The following is a 27,142-nucleotide window of genomic DNA, read 5'->3' on the forward strand; positions in this document are numbered from 1 at the left end:
GAACCGTACAACCAGAGACCGGGCACAACACCCCAGAACCGTACAACCAGAACCGGGCACAACACCCCAGACCGTACAACCAGACCGGGCACAACACCCAGAACCGTACAACCAGAGCCGGGCACAACACCCCAGAACCGTACAACCAGAACCGGGCACAACACCCCAGAACCGTACAACCAGAACCGGGCACAACACCCCCAGAACCGTACAACCAGAGCCCAGCACAACACCCCAGAACCGTACAACCAGAGCCAGGCACAACACCCAGAACCGTACAACCAGAACCGGGCACAACACCCCAGAACCGAACAACCAGAGCCCGGCACAACACCCCAGAACCGTACAACCAGAGCCAGCACAACACCCCAGAACCGTACAACCAGAGCCGGGCACAACACCCCAGAACCGTACAACCAGAGTCGGGCACAACACCCCAGAACCGTACAACCAGAACCGGGCACAACACCCCAGAACCGTACACCAGAGCCGGGCACAACACCTCAGAACCGTACAACCAGGGCCGGGCACAACACCCCAGAACCGTACAACCAGAGCCGGGCACAACACCCCAGAACCGTACAACCAGAGCCGGGCACAACACCCCAGAACCGTACAACCAGAGCCGGGCACAACACCCCAGAACCGTACAACCAGAACCGGGCACAACACCCCAGAACCGTACAACCAGAACCGGGCACAACACCCAGAACCGTACAACCAGAACCGGGCACAACACCCCAGAACCGTACAACGAGAGCCCAGCACAACACCCCAGAACCGTACAACCAGAGCCGGGCACAACACCCCAGAACCCTACAACCAGAGCCGGGCACAACACCCCAGAACCGTACAACCAGAGCCGGCACAACACACCAGAACCGTACAACCAGAGCCGGGCACAACACCCCAGAACCCTACAACCAGAACCAGGCACAACACCCCAGAACCGTACAACCAGAGCCGGCACAACACCCCAGAACCGTACAACCAGAGCCGGGCACAACACCCCAGAACCGTACAACCAGAGTCGGGCACAACACCCCAGAACCGTACAACCAGAACCGGGCACAACACCCCAGAACCGTACAACCAGAGCCGGGCACAACACCCCAGAACCGTACAACAGAGCCGGGCACAACACCCCAGAACCGTACAACCAGAGCCGGGCACAACACCCCAGAACCGTACAACCAGAGCCGGGCACAACACCCCAGAACCGTACAACCAGAGCCGGGCACAACACCCCAGAACCGTACAACCAGAACCGGGCACAACACCCCAGAACCGTACAACCAGAACCGGGCACAACACCCCAGAACCGTACAACCAAGACCGGGCACAACACCCCAGAACCGTACAACGAGAGACCAGCACAACACCCCAGAACCGTACAACCAGAGCCGGGCACAACACCCCAGAACCCTACAACCAGAGCCGGGCACAACACCCCAGAACCGTTACAACCAGAGCCGGGCACAACACACCAGAACCGTACAACCAGAGCCGGGCACAACACCCCAGAACCGTACAACCAGAACCGGGCACAACACCCCAGAACCCTACAACCAGAGCCCGGCACAACACCCCATGAACAGTACAACCAGAGCCGGGCACAACACCCCAGAACCCTACAACCATAGCCGGGCACAACACCCCAGAACCGTACAACCAGAGCCGGGCACAACACACCAGAACCGTACAAACAGTGCCGGGCACAACACCCCAGAACCGTACAACCAGAACCGGGCACAACACCCCAGAACCGTACAACCAGAGCCGGGCACAACACCCCAGAACCGTACAACCAGAGCCGGGCACAACACCCCAGAACCGTACAACCAGAGCCGGGCACAACACCCCAGAACCGTACAACCAGAGCCGGGCACAACACCCCAAAACCGTACAACCAGAACCGGGCACAAACACCCCAGAACCGTACAACCAGAACCGGGCACAACACCCCAGAACCGTACAACCAGAACCGGGCACAACACCCCAAAACCGTACAACCAGAACCGGGCACAACACCCCAGAACCGTACAACCAGAACAGGGCACAACACCCCAGAACCGTACAACCAGAACCGGGCACAACACCCCAGAACCGTATAACCAGAACCAGGCATAACACCCCAGAATCGTACAACCAGAACCGGGCACAACACCCCAGAACCCTACAACCAGAGCCCAGCACAACACCCCGGAACCGTACAACTGGAGCCGGGCACAACACCCCAGAACCCTACAACCGGAGACCGGCACAACACCCCAGAACCGTCAAACCAGAGCCAAGCACAACACCCCAGGAACCGTACAACCAGAGCCGGGCACAACACCCCAAAACAGTACAACCAGAACCGGGCACAACACCCCAGAACCGTACAACCAGAACCGGGAACAACACCCCAGAACCCTACAACCAGAACCGGGCACAACACCCCAGAACCGTACAACCAGAGCCAGGGCACAACACCCCAGAACCCGTACAACCAGAACCGGGCACAACACCCCAGAACTGTACAAGCAGAACCGGGCACAACACCCCAGAACCGTACAACCAGAGCCCAGCACAACACCCCAGAACCGTACAACCAGAGCCGGGCACAACACCCCAGAACCGTACAACCAGAGTCGGGCACAACACCCCAGAACCGTACAACCAGAACCGGGCACAACACCCCAGAACCGTACAACCAGAGCCCGGCACAACACCCCAGAACGTTACAACCAGAGCCCGGCACAACACCCCAGAACCCTACAACCAGAACCCCGGCACAAACACCCCAGAACGGTACAACCAGAACCGGCACACACCCCAGAACCGTACAACCAGAACCGGCACAACACCCCAAACCGTTACAACAGAACCGGGCACAACACCCCAGAACCGTACAACCAGAACAGGGCACAACACCCAGAACCGTACAACCAGAGCCGGGCACAACACCCCAAAACCGTAAGCAACCAGAACCGTGCACAACACCCCAGAACCGTACAACCAGAACCGGGCACAACACCCCAGAACCGTACAACCAGAACCGGGCACAACACCCCAAAACCGTACAACCAGAACCGGGCACAACACCCCAGAACCGTACAACCAGAACAGGGCACAACACCCCAGAACCGTACAACCAGAACCGGGCACAACACCCCAGAACCGTACAACCAGAACCGGGCATAACACCCCAGAATCGTACAACCAGAACCGGGCACAACACCCCAGAACCCTACAACCAGAGCCCAGCACAACACCCCGGAACCGTACAACTGGAGCCGGGCACAACACCCCAGAACCCTACAACCAGAGCCCGGCACAACACCCCAGAACCGTCCAACCAGAGCCGGGCACAACACCCCAGAACCGTACAACCAGAGCCGGGCACAACACCCCAAAACAGTACAACCAGGGCCGGGCACAACACCCCAGAACCGTACAACCAGAGCCGGGCACAACACCCCAGAACCGTACAACCAGAGCCGGGCACAACACCCCAGAACCGTACAACCAGAACCGGGCACAACACCCCAGAACCGTACAACCAGAACCGGGCACAACACCCCAGAACCGTACAACCAGAACCGGGCACAACACCCCAGAACCGTACAACGAGAGCCCAGCACAACACCCCAGAACCGTACAACCAGAGCCGGGCACAACACCCCAGAACCCTACAACCAGAGCCGGGCACAACACCCCAGAACCGTACAACCAGAGCCGGGCACAACACACCAGAACCGTACAACCAGAGCCGGGCACAACACCCCAGAACCCTACAACCAGAACCAGGCACAACACCCCAGAACCGTACAACCAGAGCCCGGCACAACACCCCAGAACCGTACAACCAGAGCCGGGCACAACACCCCAGAACCGTACAACCAGAGTCGGGCACAACACCCCAGAACCGTACAACCAGAACCGGGCACAACACCCCAGAACCGTACAACCAGAGCCGGGCACAACACCCCAGAACCGTACAACCAGAGCCGGGCACAACACCCCAGAACCGTACAACCAGAGCCGGGCACAACACCCCAGAACCGTACAACCAGAGCCGGGCACAACACCCCAGAACCGTACAACCAGAACCGGGCACAACACCCCAGAACCGTACAACCAGAACCGGGCACAACACCCCAGAACCGTACAACCAGAACCGGGCACAACACCCCAGAACCGTACAACGAGAGACCAGCACAACACCCCAGAACCGTACAACCAGAGCCGGGCACAACACCCCAGAACCCTACAACCAGAGCCGGGCACAACACCCCAGAACCGTACAACCAGAGCCGGGCACAACACACCAGAACCGTACAACCAGAGCCGGGCACAACACCCCAGAACCGTACAACCAGAACCGGGCACAACACCCCAGAACCCTACAACCAGAGCCCAGCACAACACCCCAGAACAGTACAACCAGAGCCGGGCACAACACCCCAGAACCCTACAACCATAGCCGGGCACAACACCCCAGAACCGTACAACCAGAGCCGGGCACAACACACCAGAACCGTACAACCAGAGCCGGGCACAACACCCCAGAACCGTACAACCAGAACCGGGCACAACACCCCAGAACCGTACAACCAGAGCCGGGCACAACACCCCAAGAACCGTACAACCAGAGCCGGGCACAACACCCCAGAACCCTACAACCAGAGCCGGGCACAACACCCCAGAACCGTACAACCAGAGCCGGGCACAACACCCCAAAACCGTACAACCAGAACCGGGCACAACACCCCAGAACCGTACAACCAGAACCGGGCACAACACCCCAGAACCGTACAACCAGAACCGGGCACAACACCCCAAAACCGTACAACCAGAACCGGGCACAACACCCCAGAACCGTACAACCAGAACAGGGCACAACACCCCAGAACCGTACAACCAGAACCGGGCACAACACCCCAGAACCGTACAACCAGAACCGGGTATAACACCCCAGAATCGTACAACCAGAACCGGGCACAACACCCCAGAACCCTACAACCAGAGCCCAGCACAACACCCCGGAACCGTACAACTGGAGCCGGGCACAACACCCCAGAACCCTACAACCAGAGCCCGGCACAACACCCCAGAACCGTCCAACCAGAGCCGGGCACAACACCCCAGAACCGTACAACCAGAGCCGGGCACAACACCCCAAAACAGTACAACCAGAACCGGGCACAACACCCCAGAACCGTACAACCAGAACCGGGAACAACACCCCAGAACCCTACAACCAGAACCGGGCACAACACCCCAGAACCGTACAACCAGAGCCGGGCACAACACCCCAGAACCGTACAACCAGAACCGGGCACAACACCCCAGAACTGTACAAGCAGAACCGGGCACAACACCCCAGAACCGTACAACCAGAGCCCAGCACAACACCCCAGAACCGTACAACCAGAGCCGGGCACAACACCCCAGAACCGTACAACCAGAGTCGGGCACAACACCCCAGAACCGTACAACCAGAACCGGGCACAACACCCCAGAACCGTACAACAAGAGCCCGGCACAACACCCCAGAACGGTACAACCAGAGCCCGGCACAACACCCCAGAACCCTACAACCAGAACGCCGGCACAACACCCCAGAACAGTACAACCAGAACCGGGCAAAACACCCCAAAACCGTACAACCAGAACTGGGCACAACACCCCAGAACCGTACAACCAGAACCGGGCACAACACCCCAGAACCGTACAACCAGAACCGGGCACAACACCCCAGAACACTACAACCAGAGCCCGGCACAACACCCCAGAACCGTACAACCAGAGCCGGGCACAACACCCCAGAACCCTACAACCAGAGCCCGACACAAAACCCCAGAACCGTACAACCAGAGCCGGGCACAACACCCCAGAACCGTACAACCAGAGCTGGGCACAACACCCCAGAACCGTACAACCAGAACCGGGCACAACACCCCAGAACCATACAACCAGAACCGGGCACAACACCTCAGAACCGTACAACCAGAACCGGGCACAACACCCCAGAACCATACAACCAGAGCCGGGCACAACACCCCAGAACCGTACAACCAGAACCGGGCACAACACCCCAGAACCGTACAACCAGAACCGGGCACAACACCCCAGAACCGTACAACCAGAGCCGGGCACAACACCTCAGAACCGTACAACCAGAGCCGGGCACAACACCCCAGAACCGTACAACCAGAGTTGGGCACAACACCCCAGAACCCTACAACCAGAACCAGGCACAACACCCCAGAACCGTACAACCAGAGCCCGGCACAAAACCCCAGAACAGTACAACCAGAGCCCGGCACAACACCCCAGAACCGTACAACCAGAGCCGGGCACAACACCCCAGAACCCTACAATCAGAGCCCGGCACAACACCCCAGAACGGTACAACCAGAACCGGGCACAACACCCCAGAACCGTACAACCAGAACCGGGCACAACACCCCAAAACAGTACAACCAGAACCGGGCACAACAACCCAGAACCGTACAACCAGAACCGGGCACAACACCCCAGAACCGTTCAACCAGAACCGGGCACAACACCCCAGAACCCTACAACCAGAGCCCAGCACAACACCCCAGAACCGTACAACCAGAGCCGGGCACAACACCCCAGAACCCTACAACCAGAGCCCGGCACAACACCCCAGAACCGTACAACCAGAGCCGGGCACAACACCCCAGAACCGTACAACCAGAGCCGGGCACAACACCCCAGAACCGTACAACCAGAACCGGGCACAACACCCCAGAACCGTACAACCAGAACTCTGCACAACACCCCAGAACCGTACAACCAGAACCGGGCACAACACCCCAGAACCGTACAACCAGAACCGGGCACAACACCCCAGAACCGTACAACCAGAGACGGGCACAACACCCCAGAACCGTACAACCAGAACCGGGCACAACACCCCAGAACCGTACAACCAGAACCGGGCACAACACCCCAGAACCGTACAACCAGAGCCCAGCACAACACCCCAGAACCGTACAACCAGAACCGGGCACAACACCCCAGAACTGTACAACCAGAACCGGGCACAACACCCCAGAACAGTACAACCAGAGCCCGGCACAACACCCCAGAACCGTACAACCAGAGCCGGGCACAACACCCCAGAACCGTACAACCAGAGTCGGGCACAACTACCAGAACCGTACAACCAGAACCGGGCACAACACCCCAGAACCGTGCAACCAGAGCCCGGCACAACACCCCAGAACCGTACAACCAGAGCCGGGCACAACACCCCAGAACGGTACAACCAGAGCCTGGCACAACACACCAGAACCGTACAACCAGAGCCGGGCACAACACCCCAGAACCGTACAACCAGAGCCGGGCACAACACCCCAGAACCGTACAACCAGAGCCGGGCAGAACACCCCAGAATCGTACAACCAGAGCCGGGCACAACACCCGAAAACCGTACAACCAGAACGGGGCACAACACCCCAGAACCGTACAACCAGAACCGGGCACAACACCCCAGAACCGTACAACCAGAACCGGGCACAACACCCCAGAATCGTACAACCAGAACCGGGCACAACACCCCAGAACCCTACAACCAGAGCCCAGCACAACACCCCAGAACCGTACAACCAGAGCCGGGCACAACACCCCAGAACCCTACAACCAGAGCCGGGCACAACACCCCAGAACCGTACAACCAGAGCCGGGCACAACACACCAGAACCGTACAACAAGAGCCGGGCACAACACCCCAGAACCGTACAACCAGAACCGGGCACAACACCCCAGAACCCTACAACCAGAGCCCAGCACAACACCCCAGAACAGTACAACCAGAGCCGGGCACAACACCCCAGAACCCTACAACCAGAGCCGGGCACAACACCCCAGAACCGTACAACCAGAGCCGGGCACAACACACCAGAACCGTACAACCAGAGCCGGGCACAACACCCCAGAACCGTACAACCAGAACCGGGCACAACACCCCAGAACCGTACAACCAGAGCCGGGCACAACACCCCAGAACCGTACAACCAGAGCCGGGCACAACACCCCAGAACCGTACAACCAGAGCCGGGCACAACACCCCAGAACCGTACAACCAGAGCCGGGCACAACACCCCAAAACCGTACAACCAGAACCGGGCACAACACCCCAGAACCGTACAACCAGAACCGGGCACAACACCCCAGAACCGTACAACCAGAACCGGGCACAACACCCCAAAACCGTACAACCAGAACCGGGCACAACACCCCAGAACCGTACAACCAGAACAGGGCACAACACCCCAGAACCGTACAACCAGAACCGGGCACAACACCCCAGAATCGTACAACCAGAACCGGGCACAACACCCCAGAACCCTACAACCAGAGCCCAGCACAACACCCCAGAACAGTACAACCAGAGCAGGGCACAACACCCCAGAACCCTACAACCAGAGCCCGGCAGAACACCCCAGAACCGAACAACCAGAGCCGGGCACAACACCCCAGAACCGTACAACCAGAACCGGGCACAACACCCCAGAACCGTACAACCAGAACCGGGCACAACACCCCAGAACCGTACAACCAGAGCCGGGCACAACACCCCAGAACCGTACAACCAGAGTTGGGCACAACACCCCAGAACCCTACAACCAGAACCAGGCACAACACCCCAGAACCGTACAACCAGAGCCCGGCACAACACCCCAGAACAGTACAACCAGAGCCCGGCACAACACCCCAGAACAGTACAACCAGAGCCGGGCACAACACCCCAGAACCCTACAATCAGAGCCCGGCACAACACCCCAGAACGGTACAACCAGAACCGGGCACAACACCCCAGAACCGTACAACCAGAACCGGGCACAACACCCCAAAACAGTACAACCAGAACCGGGCACAACAACCCAGAACCGTACAACCAGAACCGGGCACAACACCCCAGAACCGTACAACCAGAACCGGGCACAACACCCCAGAACCCTACAACCAGAGCCCAGCACAACACCCCAGAACCGTACAACCAGAGCCGGGCACAACACCCCAGAACCCTACAACCAGAGCCCGGCACAACACCCCAGAACCGTACAACCAGAGCCGGGCACAACACACCAGAACCGTACAACCAGAGCCGGGCACAACACCCCAGAACCGTACAACCAGAACCGGGCACAACACCCCAGAACCCTACAACCAGAGCCCAGCACAACACCCCAGAACAGTACAACCAGAGCCGGGCACAACACCCCAGAACCCTACAACCAGAGCCGGGCACAACACCCCAGAACCGTACAACCAGAGCCGGGCACAACACACCAGAACCGTACAACCAGAGCCGGGCACAACACCCCAGAACCGTACAACCAGAACCGGGCACAACACCCCAGAACCGTACAACCAGAGCCGGGCACAACACCCCAGAACCGTACAACCAGAGCCGGGCACAACACCCCAGAACCGTACAACCAGAGCCGGGCACAACACCCCAGAACCGTACAACCAGAGCCGGGCACAACACCCCAAAACCGTACAACCAGAACCGGGCACAACACCCCAGAACCGTACAACCAGAACCGGGCACAACACCCCAGAACCGTACAACCAGAACCGGGCACAACACCCCAAAACCGTACAACCAGAACCGGGCACAACACCCCAGAACCGTACAACCAGAACAGGGCACAACACCCCAGAACCGTACAACCAGAACCGGGCACAACACCCCAGAATCGTACAACCAGAACCGGGCACAACACCCCAGAACCCTACAACCAGAGCCCAGCACAACACCCCAGAACAGTACAACCAGAGCAGGGCACAACACCCCAGAACCCTACAACCAGAGCCCGGCAGAACACCCCAGAACCGTACAACCAGAGCCGGGCACAACACCCCAGAACCGTACAACCAGAACCGGGCACAACACCCCAGAACCGTACAACCAGAACCGGGCACAACACCCCAGAACCGTACAACCAGAGCCGGGCACAACACCCCAGAACCGTACAACCAGAGTTGGGCACAACACCCCAGAACCCTACAACCAGAACCAGGCACAACACCCCAGAACCGTACAACCAGAGCCCGGCACAACACCCCAGAACAGTACAACCAGAGCCCGGCACAACACCCCAGAACAGTACAACCAGAGCCGGGCACAACACCCCAGAACCCTACAATCAGAGCCCGGCACAACACCCCAGAACGGTACAACCAGAACCGGGCACAACACCCCAGAACCGTACAACCAGAACCGGGCACAACACCCCAAAACAGTACAACCAGAACCGGGCACAACAACCCAGAACCGTACAACCAGAACCGGGCACAACACCCCAGAACCGTACAACCAGAACCGGGCACAACACCCCAGAACCCTACAACCAGAGCCCAGCACAACACCCCAGAACCGTACAACCAGAGCCGGGCACAACACCCCAGAACCCTACAACCAGAGCCCGGCACAACACCCCAGAACCGTACAACCAGAGCCGGGCACAACACCCCAGAACCGTACAACCAGAGCCGGGCACAACACCCCAGAACCGTACAACCAGAACCGGGCACAACACCCCAGAACCGTACAACCAGAACCGGGCACAACACCCCAGAACCGTACAACCAGAACCGGGCACAACACCCCAGAACCGTACAACCAGAACCGGGCACAACACCCCAGAACCGTACAACCAGAGACGGGCACAACACCCCAGAACCGTACAACCAGAACCGGGCACAACACCCCAGAACCGTACAACCAGAACCGGGCACAACACCCCAGAACCGTACAACCAGAGCCCAGCACAACACCCCAGAACCGTACAACCAGAACCGGGCACAACACCCCAGAACTGTACAACCAGAACCGGGCACAACACCCCAGAACAGTACAACCAGAGCCCGGCACAACACCCCAGAACCGTACAACCAGAGCCGGGCACAACACCCCAGAACCGTACAACCAGAGTCGGGCACAACTACCAGAACCGTACAACCAGAACCGGGCACAACACCCCAGAACCGTACAACCAGAGCCCGGCACAACACCCCAGAACGGTACAACCAGAGCCGGGCACAACACCCCAGAACGGTACAACCAGAGCCTGGCACAACACACCAGAACCGTACAACCAGAGCCGGGCACAACACCCCAGAACCGTACAACCAGAGCCGGGCACAACACCCCAGAACCGTACAACCAGAGCCGGGCAGAACACCCCAGAATCGTACAACCAGAGCCGGGCACAACACCCGAAAACCGTACAACCAGAATGGGGCACAACACCCCAGAACCGTACAACCAGAACCGGGCACAACACCCCAGAACCGTACAACCAGAACCGGGCACAACACCCCAGAATCGTACAACCAGAACCGGGCACAACACCCCAGAACCCTACAACCAGAGCCCAGCACAACACCCCAGAACCGTACAACCAGAGCCGGGCACAACACCCCAGAACCCTACAACCAGAGCCGGGCACAACACCCCAGAACCGTACAACCAGAGCCGGGCACAACACACCAGAACCGTACAACCAGAGCCGGGCACAACACCCCAGAACCGTACAACCAGAACCGGGCACAACACCCCAGAACCCTACAACCAGAGCCCAGCACAACACCCCAGAACAGTACAACCAGAGCCGGGCACAACACCCCAGAACCCTACAACCAGAGCCGGGCACAACACCCCAGAACCGTACAACCAGAGCCGGGCACAACACACCAGAACCGTACAACCAGAGCCGGGCACAACACCCCAGAACCGTACAACCAGAACCGGGCACAACACCCCAGAACCGTACAACCAGAGCCGGGCACAACAACCCAGAACCGTACAACCAGAGCCGGGCACAACACCCCAGAACCGTACAACCAGAGCCGGGCACAACACCCCAGAACCGTACAACCAGAGCCGGGCACAACACCCCAAAACCGTACAACCAGAACCGGGCACAACACCCCAGAACCGTACAACCAGAACCGGGCACAACACCCCAGAACCGTACAACCAGAACTGGGCACAACACCCCAAAACCGTACAACCAGAACCGGGCACAACACCCCAGAACCGTACAACCAGAACAGGGCACAACACCCCAGAACCGTACAACCAGAACCGGGCACAACACCCCAGAATCGTACAACCAGAACCGTGCACAACACCCCAGAACCCTACAACCAGAGCCCAGCACAACACCCCAGAACAGTACAACCAGAGCAGGGCACAACACCCCAGAACCCTACAACCAGAGCCCGGCACAACACCCCAGAACCGTACAACCAGAGCCGGGCACAACACCCCAGAACCGTACAACCAGAACCGGGCACAACACCCCAGAATCGTACAACCAGAACCGGGCACAACACCCCAGAACCCTACAACCAGAGCCCAGCACAACACCCCAGAACCGTACAACCAGAGCCGGGCATAACACCCCAGAACCCTACAACCAGAGCCCGGCACAACACCCCAGAACCGTACAACCAGACCCGGGCACAACACCCCAGAACCGTACAACCAGAGCCGGGCACAACACCCCAGAACCGTACAACCAGAACCGGGCACAACACCCCAGAACCGTATAACCAGAACTGGGCACAACACCCCAGAACCGTACAACCAGAACCGGGCACAACACCCCAGAACCGTACAACCAGAACCGGGCACAACACCCCAGAACCGTACAACCAGAGCCGGGCACAACACCCCAGAACCGTACAACCAGAGCCGGGCACAACACCCCAGAACCGTACAACCAGAGTCGGGCACAACACCCCAGAACCGTACAACCCGAACCGGGCACAACACCCCAGAACCCTACAACCAGAGCCCAGCACAACACCCCAGAACCGTACAACCAGAACCGGGCACAACACCCCAGAACCGTACAACCAGAGCCCGGCACAACACCCCAGAACGGTACAACCAGAGCCGGGCACAACACCCCAGAACGGTACAACCAGAGCCTGGCACAACACACCAGAACCGTACAACCAGAACCGGGCACAACACCCCAGAACCGTACAACCAGAACCGGGCACAACACCCCAGAACCGTACAACCAGAACCGGGTACAACACCCCAGAACCGTACAACCAGAACCGGGCACAACACCCCAGAACCGTACAACCAGAGCCGGGCACAACACCCCAGAATCGTACAACCAGAACCGGGCACAACACCCCAGAACCGTACAACCAGAACCGTGCACAACACCCCAAAACCGTACAACCAGAGCCCAGCACAACTCCCCAGAACCGTACAACCAGAGCCGGGCACAACACCCCAGAACCGTACAACCAGAGTCGGGCACAACACCCCAGAACCGTACAACCAGAACCGGGCACAACACCCCAGAACCGTACAACCAGAGCCCGGCACAACACCCCAGAACCGTACAACCAGAGCCGGGCACAACACCCCAGAACCGTACAACCAGAGCCCGGCACAACACCCCAGAACCGTACAACCAGAGCCGGGCACAACACCCCAGACCCCTACAACCAGAGCCCGGCACAACACCCCAGAACCGTACAACCAGAGCCGGGCACAACACCCCAGAACCGTACAACCAGAACCCGGCACAACACCCCAGAACACTACAACCAGAGCCCAGCACAACACCCCAGAACCGTACAACCAGAACCGGGCACAACACCCCAGAACCGTACAACCAGAACCCAGCACAACACCCCAGAACCGTACAACCAGAGCCGGGCACAACACCCCAGAACCGTACAACCAGAGCCGGGCACAACACCCCAGAACCGTACAACCAGAGCCGGGCACAACACCCCAGAACCCTACAACCAGAGCCGGGCACAACACCCCAGAACCGTACAACCAGAGCCGGGCACAACACCCCAGAACCGTACAACCAGAGCCCAGCACAACACCCCAGAACCGTACAACCAGAACCGGGCACAACACCCCAGAACCGTACAACCAGAACCGGGCACAACACCTCAGAACGGTACAACCAGAACCGGGCACAACACCCCAGAATCGTACAACCAGAACCGGGCACAACACCCCAGAACCGTACAACCAGAGCCGTGCGCAACACCCCAAATACTGCCTTTCTAATATTTAGTGCAGTTGCTATATGACATCGCAAATCTTACACTCAGTGCCTCTGCTTATGAAGGCAAGTATGTGAAATGTCTTCTTCACTACCCTATTCACCTAAGTTACAATTCTCAGGGAACTAAAGTGGCAAATTGTTAAATTAAATTGGTTTAGAATAGGAGGGATGTCAGAGTGAGGTTGAGGACACCGAGAGTGCTTTGTGCATGGAATGCATTGCCGGGAGGTTTGGTAGACGCAGGTACGAGGAAAATTCAAGAGACTCTTATATCAGCAGAAAGATGGAGGGCTATGCGTGAATGAAGGATTAAATTGAATTGAATTTGAATATCGTAGGCTGAAGGACCAGTACTGCGCTGTACTGTGCTATGTTCTATGTTCTCCCCAGGACTAACAAAGATGTAAAAATTATCTGTTACAGCGTCAGCAGTCTCCTCTCCTTTTTTCTCATTGCATTTTCTGATTGATCCTGTCAGGCCAGTATTTCTAACACTTCTAGCCGAAGACATTTTCCAAATTATTAGTGTACCCTTCCCCTAATTCTCCACTCTGTACATCCTCCTCCATATCCACACCAATCCCATTTAACAGCACTTGATCCACAGCCATCCACAGCTTGGTCAAGATTCAAGGTTGTTTAATGTCATTTTCAGTACGCAAGTTCAAAGGAGAACAAAATAATTGATACCCCCGATCAAATGCAGCACATATAAACTTAATAATAAAAACATGCAATAAACAATAAAAAACATGCACTAATTAGGTATATTAGTTATACCTAAGATAACTTATATACATAGATTGATTGTATATCCATAAAGTATTCAGAGTGTCTGTACATAACGTGACTGACTGGAAATGATAAAGTTGTGGTGGTTGGTGGGTGGAGATTACTGCTCGGGGAAAGTAACTGTCTGTGAGAGTGGTGGTGCTGCTGCCTTGGATGCTACGTAGCCTCTTCCTTGATGGGAGTGGGACAAACAGCCCACAAGCAATGTGGGTAGGATTCTTCATGACGTTACTGGCCTTTTTCTGGCACTTTGATGGTGGTTAAGCTGTTGCTGGTTGTGCGTGGCAGTTTGGAATACCCACTGTAGAGCCTTCCTGTCCGCTGCTGGTTCCATACCACACACCGATGTTAAGATGCTCTGTACCACGCATCTGTAGAATGACCCGAGTACAGATGCGCAAAGTCCAGTTCTCTTCAGCACCCTCAGCATGTAGAGGCATTGGTGAATTTCCAGATTGTGCTCTCGGACCACGAGAGGTTGTGTGAGACTATTTGCAGTTTCCACTGTTGGGCCACCGATATAAAGAGGGGTACGAGTGCTGTAAGTTCTGGGATAACAGCATCGAATGCTGAAATTAAATCCAGAAAGAGCATTCTGACATAAGTGTCCTTGTTTTCCGTGGGTGCCAGGGCCAGGTCATAGAGCAATTTTGTCGGAGGGCATAGTGGTGAGTGTCCAATTTGGTAGGGTTAGAGTTTTTGATGAGTGCCATTACTAGTCATTCTAAACACTTCATGATGATGGGTGTCAGTGCCATCAGGTGGCAATCATTAATTCTGAAGCTGTAGACTTATTTGGTACAGGGATAATGGTGGCAGACTTGAAGCATGCGGGCACAGGAGCTTTGGGTGAGTGATGTGTTGAAGATGTCCATAAAGACATCAGTGAGCTGGTGTGCATCCTCTCCGAGTTCTCAGCCTGGGATGTCGTCCAGCCCAGCTGCGTTACGGGATGATTTAAGTCCAGTACCTGCTACAGAGGGAACTTTAAGCAGATATTTTGTCAAGTAATGTTGATGATGATGGTCAAATAGTGAGTACCACAGAGGGAAGAAAAGCAAATTCTATCTCACTTACTCAGTTTAACTGTTATTGTGGACAATAAATAAGACAAGAGTATTAAGGTTGTAGTAGGCTGAACTAATTACCTCAATTACCAAATTAATTACTAAAGATAGGCAGAGAGGATATGTGCCAAGAATGATGGTTAGGGTGTTCAGATTGACAAGAGAAAGTGTCAATGGAATACAGAGAGACAAGGAATTGGTACATTTGGAGCCAGTTTATATTGACACCAAATAGAATATGTACAATATAAGGGAAGCAGTAGACAGGTTGGTGATAGGTGGGCTTGATGGTATGACCTGGCCATTATTGATTTCTGACCTTCAGGAATACAATGGTCATTAACAACAGGATGGTATCAGTACATTTGATCTACTATATGTCTTAATGTTGTTAATAATAAAGAATTATTTAAACTTACAGAATTAAGGAAGCAATTGTCAACTTAAAGAAAAGTTAGTTAAAATTAAACATTGCTCCTTAATGTTCACTCAGTTGTTTTTCTGTTTGGTTAAGATTTGATGGGGTTGCTAACAATGCTGTATTTAATCATATCAAATCAGATGATCATTGTACTAATAACTGAAAGTAGATTATGATTTGATAAGTTTTATTAGAAGCTTTATTAAAATTCTATCTAAAAGGTGATCTAATGTATTGATATTAAACCCACAATAGAAGTTGCAACGGTTGGTTGCAAAGAAAGTATTAAATAAAATAGTGGGAGCTGAAGAAAAAGCCATTTTTCCCCTGTGGTTTTTGTCAGCTTGGCTAAGAATTTTGATTCCATTGTGTATAGCTTAATATGCAAGTCGTTGACTTATCAGGGGATTAGTAGAACTATGATGGGTCATGTTAGTGACATTTACTGAAGCTCTGAGCAAAGTCGGGCTGAGCTGATGATGATTCCCACCAGGGTCTGTACAGAGCAGGGTGATCTACCATCGTGATAATTACCCTGCTTTGCATGTTATACAGAGCAACTACTGCTTTTTAGTCTTCTGAAGGCACGGTTTGGGGAACTATTTTCACTTCTGTCAAAGCTGAAAATTTCATGAAAGGGCATGTTGAAGAATTTTAATAAATAGTGAGGTCTTGTGCAAGAACAGGCATGAATAAATCTCTCATGTTTTGTATGATATCCAAAACTAAACACTCGTTTTCAATAATGTATAGATCTGCCAGATAAATATTAAAGAACTGGATTTTGTAGATCCTGGCAAATTCTGTGTGGATGTATGCACCCGTGGGTTGGCTGAATTACATTTGAGTGGTTTAAAAAACTAACCTGAGGACTAGAATTCTTAACGATTCCTGGTCTGTGTTTGATTTTTAACTGACGCTTCACAAGACCAATTTACAGCTTTCAATGGTATTATGAAGAATGCTATTAAACGGTATTTTTGTACGTAATTCAGATGATATAATGATGTTTTACCTTCAAGAGTAAGCAATGGTGGGTTTACTCTCTCATACAGTTTCTCCCCGGATTATGAAACCTGTCTTATGGACACACTGTATGTATAGACAAGCATTTGGGAGACTCACTTGCTAAATCAATGAAGTCTCTGCAATGGAGCTCTGTCGTAACTCAGGGACTCCCTGTAATGGAAAGACAAATAAGATGATCGTTAGGGAACAGATAGGTTTCAGTAACGTAACTAGTTTGCTTGTTTACATTTGCTGAGATAGAATGATGACATGAAAGACCATAGATGCTGAAAATCTGACCCAACACACAAAGGCGATGGAGGAATTCACTGGCCAGGCAAATCTATGCAGGGAATTAAAAAAAGTATCAGATCAAATGGTTCAAATGACTCAATTTAATATTAGGGAATATATACAGTATACAATCTGAAATTCTTACACTTCTTAAAAACTCCATAAAATGAATGACAGAAGCATCAGAACCTCAAAGTCCCCTCCCCTTCCCACTGCACAAGCAACGGGATGTTCAGAATCTGAAATAAGAACTGAAAATGGTGGAAACACTGAACAGGTTTCGTCAACTTTCTGATTCTGCCTGACCGGTATTTTCTGCTTTTTATTATTGTAAGCTTAGGAATCTGAAATGCCTGAAGAGAATTAGGAATTTCAAACAAGTTGAGAATAATGTGGTGGATTGTTTAAAAATAAAACGGACTGCTGGAGCAAATCATCAAGCCACATAGTATCTTTAGAACAAAATGCTTAGTTGAGGTTTTAGGTTGAGAATGACCCAAAACATCGTCTGTCCAATTCTCTTCACAGACACTGCTCAACCCACTGAGTAAATTATTTGTGGCTCCACGTTCCAGTGTCTGCAGTCACATTTCTGTGACCTGGATTTCATTGGGTATTTTGGGGTGGGAGGTGGAGGGGAGAATTAGAGAATTTGATACCTCCTTTTCAATGCTCCACCACACTGTTAGTACTGGATGTTGTAAGAGTTATATTCTTTTGATTAGATGAGATTGCTCAAACTCATCAAGCAGTTCAGGTTCAGTAGCAGAGTACATCTGAAGGTGAATATATACCCAACCACAGCTAATTCCTCAGTGGAGAGATGGTTATGTACAGATTAAACTTGTAGGTGCCATCAACTTGCAGTTGACACCCTTGGACTTAAGAACGTCAGGATCAAACATCACAAGTCCTGAAGAAGGGTCTCGGCCCAAAATGTTGACTGTTTACCCTTTTCCATACATGCTGTCTGACCTGCTAAGTTCCTTCAAAGTTTTGTGTGTGTCACAATTGTTATCCTCCTTTGTGATCAGTTCCTAGTATTTGCTCGGAGCTTGTTCATGGACAGTAAAGTATGGGATTCCAGATGTTAAATTTAATTGAGGATAGTAGAGTTGTGATTGTGATGATGGGTACCCACAATTAAATTATAAGCTTGTGGCAACGTGGAAATAGAATTTTAAACCTACAAAAATGGCCCAATTTAATAAGGTTTTTTAGATTTATTGTTGGTACGAAATGAAAATAGTGTCTTGGCAATGATTCCTTAATGAAGAGTTTATGAAGCGATCATTTTGCTGCTTCTGTCTCCATGGTGCTCCCGAACTTCTTTCTCTCTTCATGGCAATGTTGACATTCCACTGACTTCTGACATTTTGCGTGTATTATTAATTTACATGAACTTCCCATGTAATTTATTTTAACTATTGAATAATAAATAATGGTTTTAATTTTGTATATTTTTGTGACATTATACATTACAAAGTGTTATAATGCCCCTCATTAGTAAACGGTTGAAGTATGCTTCATACTGCTGGTTGATGTAATATTACGCTCTTAAGATTTGCGGGATGGCATTTACAAATGCAGAAGAGCCACGATGAACCTTAAAGAAGTATGTAAACGTACGTTACAATTTATTAAAAGCTGATTGTTTTATTATCCAATTATTGACAGGTGACAGAGAGATTGAGAAATGGGAGTGAAGTGTCAGTAATGAACCAAGTGAATTTAAGGGTAGGGTGAACGTCGGATGCAAAGTTGATGAAATTGATGAGCTCAACATTGGTGCATGAAGCAGCACTAATGCAATCGTCAATGTAGCACAGAATGTATTGGTAAGTGTTACCAGTGAAGGCCTGGAACATGGCTACGTGGTACAGTCCAACGAAAAGGTAGGCAGAGCTGGGGCCCATGCGAGTGCTCATGGCTACACCTTGGGCTTGGAGAAAGTGGGAGGAGCCCACAGAGAAAATGTTGAGTGTAAGAACCAGTTCTGCCAGACAGAGGTGGTGAGGATCAAAAAATCAAGAAATTAGATCTGTTGTCAAGAAAGAAAAGAGAGCTTTAATACCTTCTTGATGAGGAATAGAAGTGTACAGGGACTAGGCATCCATGGTGAAAATGAGGGGTTTAAGACCAGGGAATTTAAAACGGTGAAGAGATTGAGAGCATGTGAAGTGTGGGAAGGGACGGAACCAAAGCTCATGGACCTCCAGCTTCTTCCTCCCAGTCAATAATCAGCCTTTTGGTTTTGCTGACGTTGAGTGAGAGATTGTTGTTATGCTGTGGTGTTCACCGAGCTCAGCAATGAGCTTGCAGATGTCTCATTACCAGTCAGGGTGACATCCTCAGTGCACTGATGTTGGTGCTTCTCTCTGAGAGTACCCATGTCTATATAGGCCGCCATTCACTTGCCTCAGTCCTGATTGGCTACCCCTTAAGTTGACCTTTGAATTCTATTGGCTCACATTTCTTTGGCTCTTAGGGATTCACAAATGGCGTCTATTTCAATATGTTATCAGAAGAGAACCACGCTTTTAAAAACTCTTGTGCCTGCTCCCATGGTTGCCTGTGCCAGGACCTCCATACTGTTCCAGTTAATGAGATCTCCTTCTTGGTCTTCATACACAGATCAGCGACAATGGATCATGTCTCCGTACCGTCAGTTTGTGCTCCTATAAACGAGTTGCCAGTCTGGCTGGCATAGCTTGTCTCCACGGGTGATCCTGTATACCATATTGCTTTTGTCGGTTGTCTTTACTGGTACTTTGGTTCTTGAGACAAGCTCCCTTAAAGTCACCACTGGTTTGTGCATGATTGAAATATCATGAGATTCAAGCAGTCGAGCTGTCATTTCTGATATATTCTTGATATGGGGCAAGTTTACACGTTTCAATGCGTGTTGAGTAAGGTCTGTGCGACTTTCTCTCCTTATTAAGCATCTCCTGATGAAATTCCGTGGGTAACCGTTGTTTGACTAAGTGCTTCTCTTCCCTGGCCCGACGTTCAGTGTTGCTGCAGTGTAGTAAGGGCATCAAAGGTTACGGAGACAACGCAGGAGAATCAGGTTGAGATAGATAACAAATGGCAGAGCATACTCCATGGGCTGCATGGTCTAATTCTTCCAATTAAGATGACACAACTGAATGTGTGTAACAGCTCACTAGTAGTTAAAAAGGCAGGAAATTCAACTGAAAACCCCTTTTCTCAGATAAATTGTATTAAGTTATTGCCACAAACAGTGAGGGGGCAAGCGATGGGGAGGTGAGTTTGGTGGATGAGCCAAGATGTTTTGTTGCAGAATCGATGCAGATGGAGTGAGCCATTCAGAGAGAAGTCAGGGCATAAAAGGTTTAATTCCCATACAACTGGCCCGGGTACAAGGTTGGATTGCTCTGGGCACTGAGCTGATCTGAAGAGCTTGAGAGTGGCTTCAGGCTGGGCGGCAGAATCTGGGCCTGGAGCAAGTCACTGGGTGGCGTGGTCTAAGCCCCGAGCCGTTCACAGCAGACGGGTCCTAGTACGAGGTACAATCCGCTGCTCAGGCAAATTAAATGACATCCCAGATCGGAGACGGGAATCGATTTTTCTCGCTCTCCGTGACATTCATTCTTCTCTCCAGGGTGCTGGAGCCTTTCACTGTTCCGTTGATTGGTCAATTTAAACGCTGGCCCAGATAGACTGAAAAGACAGTGTTGGGATCCAAGGCGAGAACCAATCTCGCTCATTCTCCATAATGGTCACTCCTCTCTCCTTGGTGCTGAAGCTATGAAGACTGCCCCGGCTGCTGTGCTCTGTGCCTGCTAGTATGATGAACTGATAAAACGAGACTTTAGGCCTACGCTGGGCTGCTCTGGGGTTCGGATCAGAGGACCAAATTTGGTTCCGAATGTTGTTGCTCAAATTATTTGTTTGCATGAATTTGTATCTTTTTCCCTTTCTCTTGCACATTGGGTGTTGGTTATTTTTTTTTCCATTAATTGGGTTTTTTTGGGTTTCTTGCTTTGTGGCTACGTGCGACATCACGAGGGGTGAAGCAAAGTGATGATGATGCTAAACAGTGACTCCTTTGCTTGCATCTTTGGAAACAGCTCTATTTCCATCATTAATAACTCTATTTTTCCCTTTCAGGGTTATTTTGAAGACCCTGACCTGGAGTTACATGCTGACTATGGTTCTTTGTGGGAATGGGACCCGCTCTCAGGGTTTCATAACTGGCTGTTGTTCGGCACGTCAAGTGCTCAGCCTAAGAGATCAGCTTGACTTTAGAAGCCTCAGATCTCAGGGCTCTGGAGACAGGCGGATGAAGGGTCAGTATCACGACAGGAGAACAGTGTGTCGTCAGGAGAGTCAGAATATCTACGGCTGTGTGCCCAGAGTCTTGAGATCTTTGGGCACAGACCTCAAAAAAAGCGACATAATAGACTTTTAGCATCATGGACCAGCGAGTTGTTTGTTATGTCTCCCCTCTTGCTGTGAAACAGAGACACCCTTTCTCCCTTATTAGGGAGAGAGAGAGCCTGTGGTATGTCGAATACTGGGTGAAACGCGAAGTCTTTGGGGTAACCGCAAGTCTGTGTCTTTGCTCATGCTTGAGTGCTTGATGGTGGGTGCCAATACCTTTTTTGCCAGTGGGGGAGGGGGTATCGTTGCTCACTGCCGCTGACGCATGGGAGGGAGGGGAGCTGTGGGGGACTTTGGTTTCTAACATTTAACTCGCTCATTCTTTGGGGCACTTCTCTGTTTTCATGGATGCTTGTGAAGAGAAAGCATTTCAGGATGTATATTGTATACATTTCTCTGACATTAAATGTACCTGTGAAGCAAATCATTCTAAGTTTGTACAATTTATACATTCTCTGATAATAAATATACTTCGAATCTTGAATCTTCTGCTCCCATATCTTAAGGTCTTTAGTAGTACAAACTAAAAAAAAAATCAACAATAATAATAGCACCATTACCACTTGCCATTTCCCTTCTTGCTTCTCTGTCACCCCTGCCAGGTAATTGCACAGTTTGACTGGAACGATGAACATCCAAGCTTAAATGTTACTCCTCAACAACAGGGTGACAAGAACATTTTTATGATCTATTTCCAATCATTCCTATCATTCCACAAAAGCTCTTTAAAAGAGCTTAGACTTCATGCACACTTTGTAATTTGCTTGATGCTTTGTCATAAACAGCAGCCTGACGTAGGTATTGCTATTGCCTTCGAACATCTGGACAACTGAAATACCTACGTCAGGCTGCTGTTAATTGTTCACAGCTCAACACAATCATGGGCCTCTGTACCTCCTCTGCAACTGAATCTTTCACTTCCTCACACCAGGAGAGCACAGTCTGTGCAGATCAGAAATGACATCTCCTGGCTGACAATCAACACTGCGGCACCTCAAGGATGCGTGCTAATCCCACTACTTTACTCAGCACGAGTGGCATCTATAAATTTGCCAGTGGCTCACCCATTTCAGATGGCGACAAAGAAGCATACTGGAGGGGGGAAAGATCAGCTGGTTGAGTGGTGTTGCAACAACAACCTCGTGCTCAGCATCAGTAAGACCAAGTAATTGATTATGGATTTCAAGAAGGAAAGTCGAGGGAACACAAACTAATCCTCATTGAGGGATCAGCAGTAGAAAGTGTGAGCAGTCTCATATTCCTGGTGTGAACGTCTCAGGAGGTTTATCCTGGGCCCTACATATTGGGGCAATTACAAAGAAGGCAGGACAGCAGCTGAGGAGAATTGTTATGTCACCAAAGACTCTCACAAATTTCTACTGATATACCATGGAGATCATTCTGACAGGCTGCATTTCTGTCTGATAAAAAAAAGCTGCAGGAACTTGTAAATTCAGCCAGCTCCATCATAGGCACTAGCCTCCACAACACTGAGGACACCTTCAAACGGGGATGCCTTAAAAAGGTGGCATCCATCACTAAAACCCTCATTGCTACTATCAAGGAGGACATACAGGATCCCGAAAACACACACACAACGTTTCAGGATCAGCTTCTTCCCCTATGCCATCAGATTTCTGAATGAAACCATGAACACTACCTCAGTGTATTTTTGGCTCTCTTTTTCCACCACTTATATTATTTTATTAGTATACAGTATACTAAATATACAGCTTTTTATTATGTATGTATTGCAACATAATGTTGCAACAGATCCACCACATATACCGTGATATTAAACCTGATTCCGATTCATAGCTTTGGTTATTTGCACAGATTCCAAAACAATGAAACCAGGCTCTGTCTGCAGAGGAGCAAATATTCATTTGTGAATCTAATCGCCAGGGTGTCTCTGTGGAGATGGGCGAAGGTTCAAGAATTGCAGGGATATGTCAGAATGGGAAAGGACCTCGTACAAACTGAACAGAACAATCCCATTCATGCCTCCAACTCTTAATCCAGAGCAGGCTATTGTTCCTGCTGCTGGAAGGACATGATTGCATTGGACAGGACAGACGACAGATTCGCCTGGACTCCGGATAGGCACCTGGGCATGTAGACATTGTGGATGCTGGAATATGGAGTGAATCAAACTGTCGAAGGAACACAATGGGAAATTACAGCAAGGGTTAAAATGGTTCCCTGACAGAACAATGCAGCAGTGTACAGTCTCAAGCTGAATCAATCTTTGAGAGCTGGATCCTCATTTGTACAGCATTTGTGAGTGTGGCAAGGGAGAAGATGACAAGCTGACAGAGGCAGTATGCAGACATGGTGCAGTCATCCTGGCTGAACACTGCCCATGAAAGTCTTGCTCTCTTTTGTACAGCCTTTCTGTTCAAACCTGGGACCCAAGGACATCAAGCATCCAAGACAAAGATGGAAACAAAGGATTCTAGGACAACACTTACTGGTGGACAGTTATTTTACTAATTCTCAAATATTATTGGCCTTTAACACACAGATTTAATTGATTATTAACACCAGAAATTAGTATTTTGATTGGTACTTGTATATGTACATGATGAGATTCAGAAGTGCCCGTAGTTTCTACTGGATCAATATCTGCAACCAACAAGTCAATTTCTGCATAAAAATGGCATTTCTTTGCTCAAAGTTCAGAACAGTTTATTGACAGGAGCCGAGCTGTTCTAGTGCACAAATAAATAAAATGTGATTGAGGAACAAGTGCAAGTTGTCAGAGGCCAGTCAATCAGTGACAACAGCTCGAGCAGCGTCTGAGGAGGCAAAAGGATGCACGCTGCTTCAGGTAGAGATCCTGATTCGGGACCTGAAGCTCTGACTAACCCTTTAGCTTCACAGATGCTGCTCATTCTACTCTGCTCTCCCCGCAGTCTGTTTTCTTTAACTGGATAGGGTGGGTTTGTTTTCCTCGGTGCAGAGGAGGCTGAGGGGAGATGACTGAAATATTCAAAATCATTAAAGACATTGATAGGGTAAGTACTAGGAAACCTATAGCAACTCATAATTGGTTTATTTCTGTCACATGTACTGTTTGCATGCCATCTAGGCAAATCATTCCATAAATACATCAAGGCACGAATAACGGAAAAATAACAGACTGCAGAATATAGTGTTACAGTTACAGAGAAAGTATGGTGCAGGTAGACAAATAAAGTGTAAGGGCCACAATGAGGTAGACTGAGAGATTAAGGGTTAATCTTTATCATATGAGGCGCATTCAGGAAACTTACGAGCTGCTCCTTGAACCTGCAGATAAAAGTTCTCAAGCTTTTTTTTAATCTGCCACCCGATGAAAGAGGAGAAGAGAGAATGACTGTGGTGGGATGGACCTTGGTAAATGTGGCTGCTTTTCCAAGGCCGTGGCAAGTATAGATGGAGTTGATAGAGAAAGAGGTTGGTTTACATGTCAGACTGGATTGCATTCGCAACCTTCCACAATTTCTTCCAACTTTATGAAGAACAGTTGCCATGTCAAGCTATCATAGATCTAGATAAGATGCTTTCTATGCTGCATCTGCAAAAAGTTGGGAGAAGTATCTAAAACTAAAGGGCTTTGGCTAATAGAGGCCCAAGATTGCCACGGGAGCAGAGTGGTTAACGTGACACAATTACAGCTCGAGGCGTTCCGGAGTTCAGAGTTCAATTCCGGCACCATCTGTAAGGAGTCTGTATGTCCTCTCCACAGAATACGTGGGTTTTCTCCGGGTGCTCCAGCTTCTGCACACAGTCCAAAGACCTGCCAGGGAGGTTAATAGGTCACTGTTATTGTCCCGTGTTTAGGTTAGGGGTTAATTGGGTTTGCTGGGGTGGCGTGGCTCCAAGGGCCGAGAGGACTCACTCTCTGCCGATTCGCTAAATAAGGAGGAATTTTTTCAGCTGGAGAGTGGTTGTAACCTGGAATGCATGCCCTGTGGCTGTGGTGGACACGTACTCAAGGAGATTTGATAAGTATTTATTTAGACATAGGGCCAAGACACAGAAGGCTACAGACCAAGATCTGGTAAAGGGGATTACATTAGGGGAATTGGTGGTGTGGAGATGGTGAACCACCACCAGGTTCAAGAGCATTTACTACCCCTCAACCCCTCAGCAGGCTCTTGTACAAAAGGGGATAAGTACACTCAGTTAAGAACTTTTCACTTGTTATTTCATGCTCATTTCTTACTGCTATTTATTATTTGTATTTGCAGCTTGTTTACAGTTTACACATCCTGTTTACTGTCACTGTTCTATAGGTTTGCTAAGTATGTCTGCAGAAAAGGAATCTCAGGGTTGTATGGGGTGACCTGTATGTAGTCTGATAATAAATTTTACTTGGAACTTTGCAGGGCTGGTGTGACTCTATGACTAAGAATGCCTCAATGCAATTGGCTGCTCAGTCCACATGATGGTATCAGTGCCATGTGATGCCAGGATATCTGTCAAGTGATCCCTGTTAACAGACCAACTTATTTGTCATCTTTGACTATGTGAGCCACTTTGTCTGATCTGCTGTTTCTTTGGTCCCTCACAATCCGTTAGCATTCAAGTAGCTGCCTGGTGGGCTGTGATAAGAGGCAGCACAGTTGCACAGTTAGTAATGATGTTGCCTCATAGATTTAGAGTCCCAGGTTCAATCCTGACCACACGTGATGGCAATATGGAGAGCAGCTTCAAGTTCCTGGGTGTCACTATCTCAGAGGTTCCATCATGGATCCAACACAATGAGTGATGCAATCATGAAGAAGGCATGCAAATAGCTCTAGTTTGTTAAGATTTTGAGGAGATTTAGTTGTCATCAAAGACTTTCAAAGTTCTGTACTTGTACAAAAAGTATTTTGACTGTTTGCATTACAACCTGGTATGGAGGCTTTAATGGATAGGAACGCAGAGGATGGTAGACATAGCCAGCTCCATTGAGGCTATCTTCAAGAGATGGTGCTTCAGGAAGTTTATGAACCCTTCGCAATACCTGGTTTTCTCCATTAATTACTCATAAAATATGGTCTGATCTTCATCCAATTCACAACAAGCGCAATCTA

At 50.9% G+C, this 27,142-nt stretch overlaps 1 protein-coding gene across 9 annotated transcripts in view; it reads right to left on the minus strand.

Annotated features, from left to right (window-relative positions):
• The window catches only part of c7h5orf63 (chromosome 7 C5orf63 homolog), a 79,245-nt gene that overhangs the window by 42,859 nt on the left and 9,244 nt on the right, over positions 1-27,142 (minus strand). For 5 of the 9 annotated variants that reach the window (XM_059974714.1, XM_059974715.1, XM_059974712.1 and 2 more), the window contains exon 2: positions 17,493-17,546. The gene's annotated coding sequence lies outside the window, so the exon portion shown is untranslated. Of the gene's footprint in view, positions 1-17,382; positions 17,547-27,142 lie in introns of all 9 variants that reach the window. The other 4 variants (XM_059974711.1, XM_059974710.1, XM_059974708.1 and 1 more) reach the window with 1 other exon arrangement.

Source organism: Hypanus sabinus, chromosome 7 (assembly GCF_030144855.1).
Source record: "Hypanus sabinus isolate sHypSab1 chromosome 7, sHypSab1.hap1, whole genome shotgun sequence".
Lineage (NCBI taxonomy): Eukaryota > Metazoa > Chordata > Chondrichthyes > Myliobatiformes > Dasyatidae > Hypanus > Hypanus sabinus.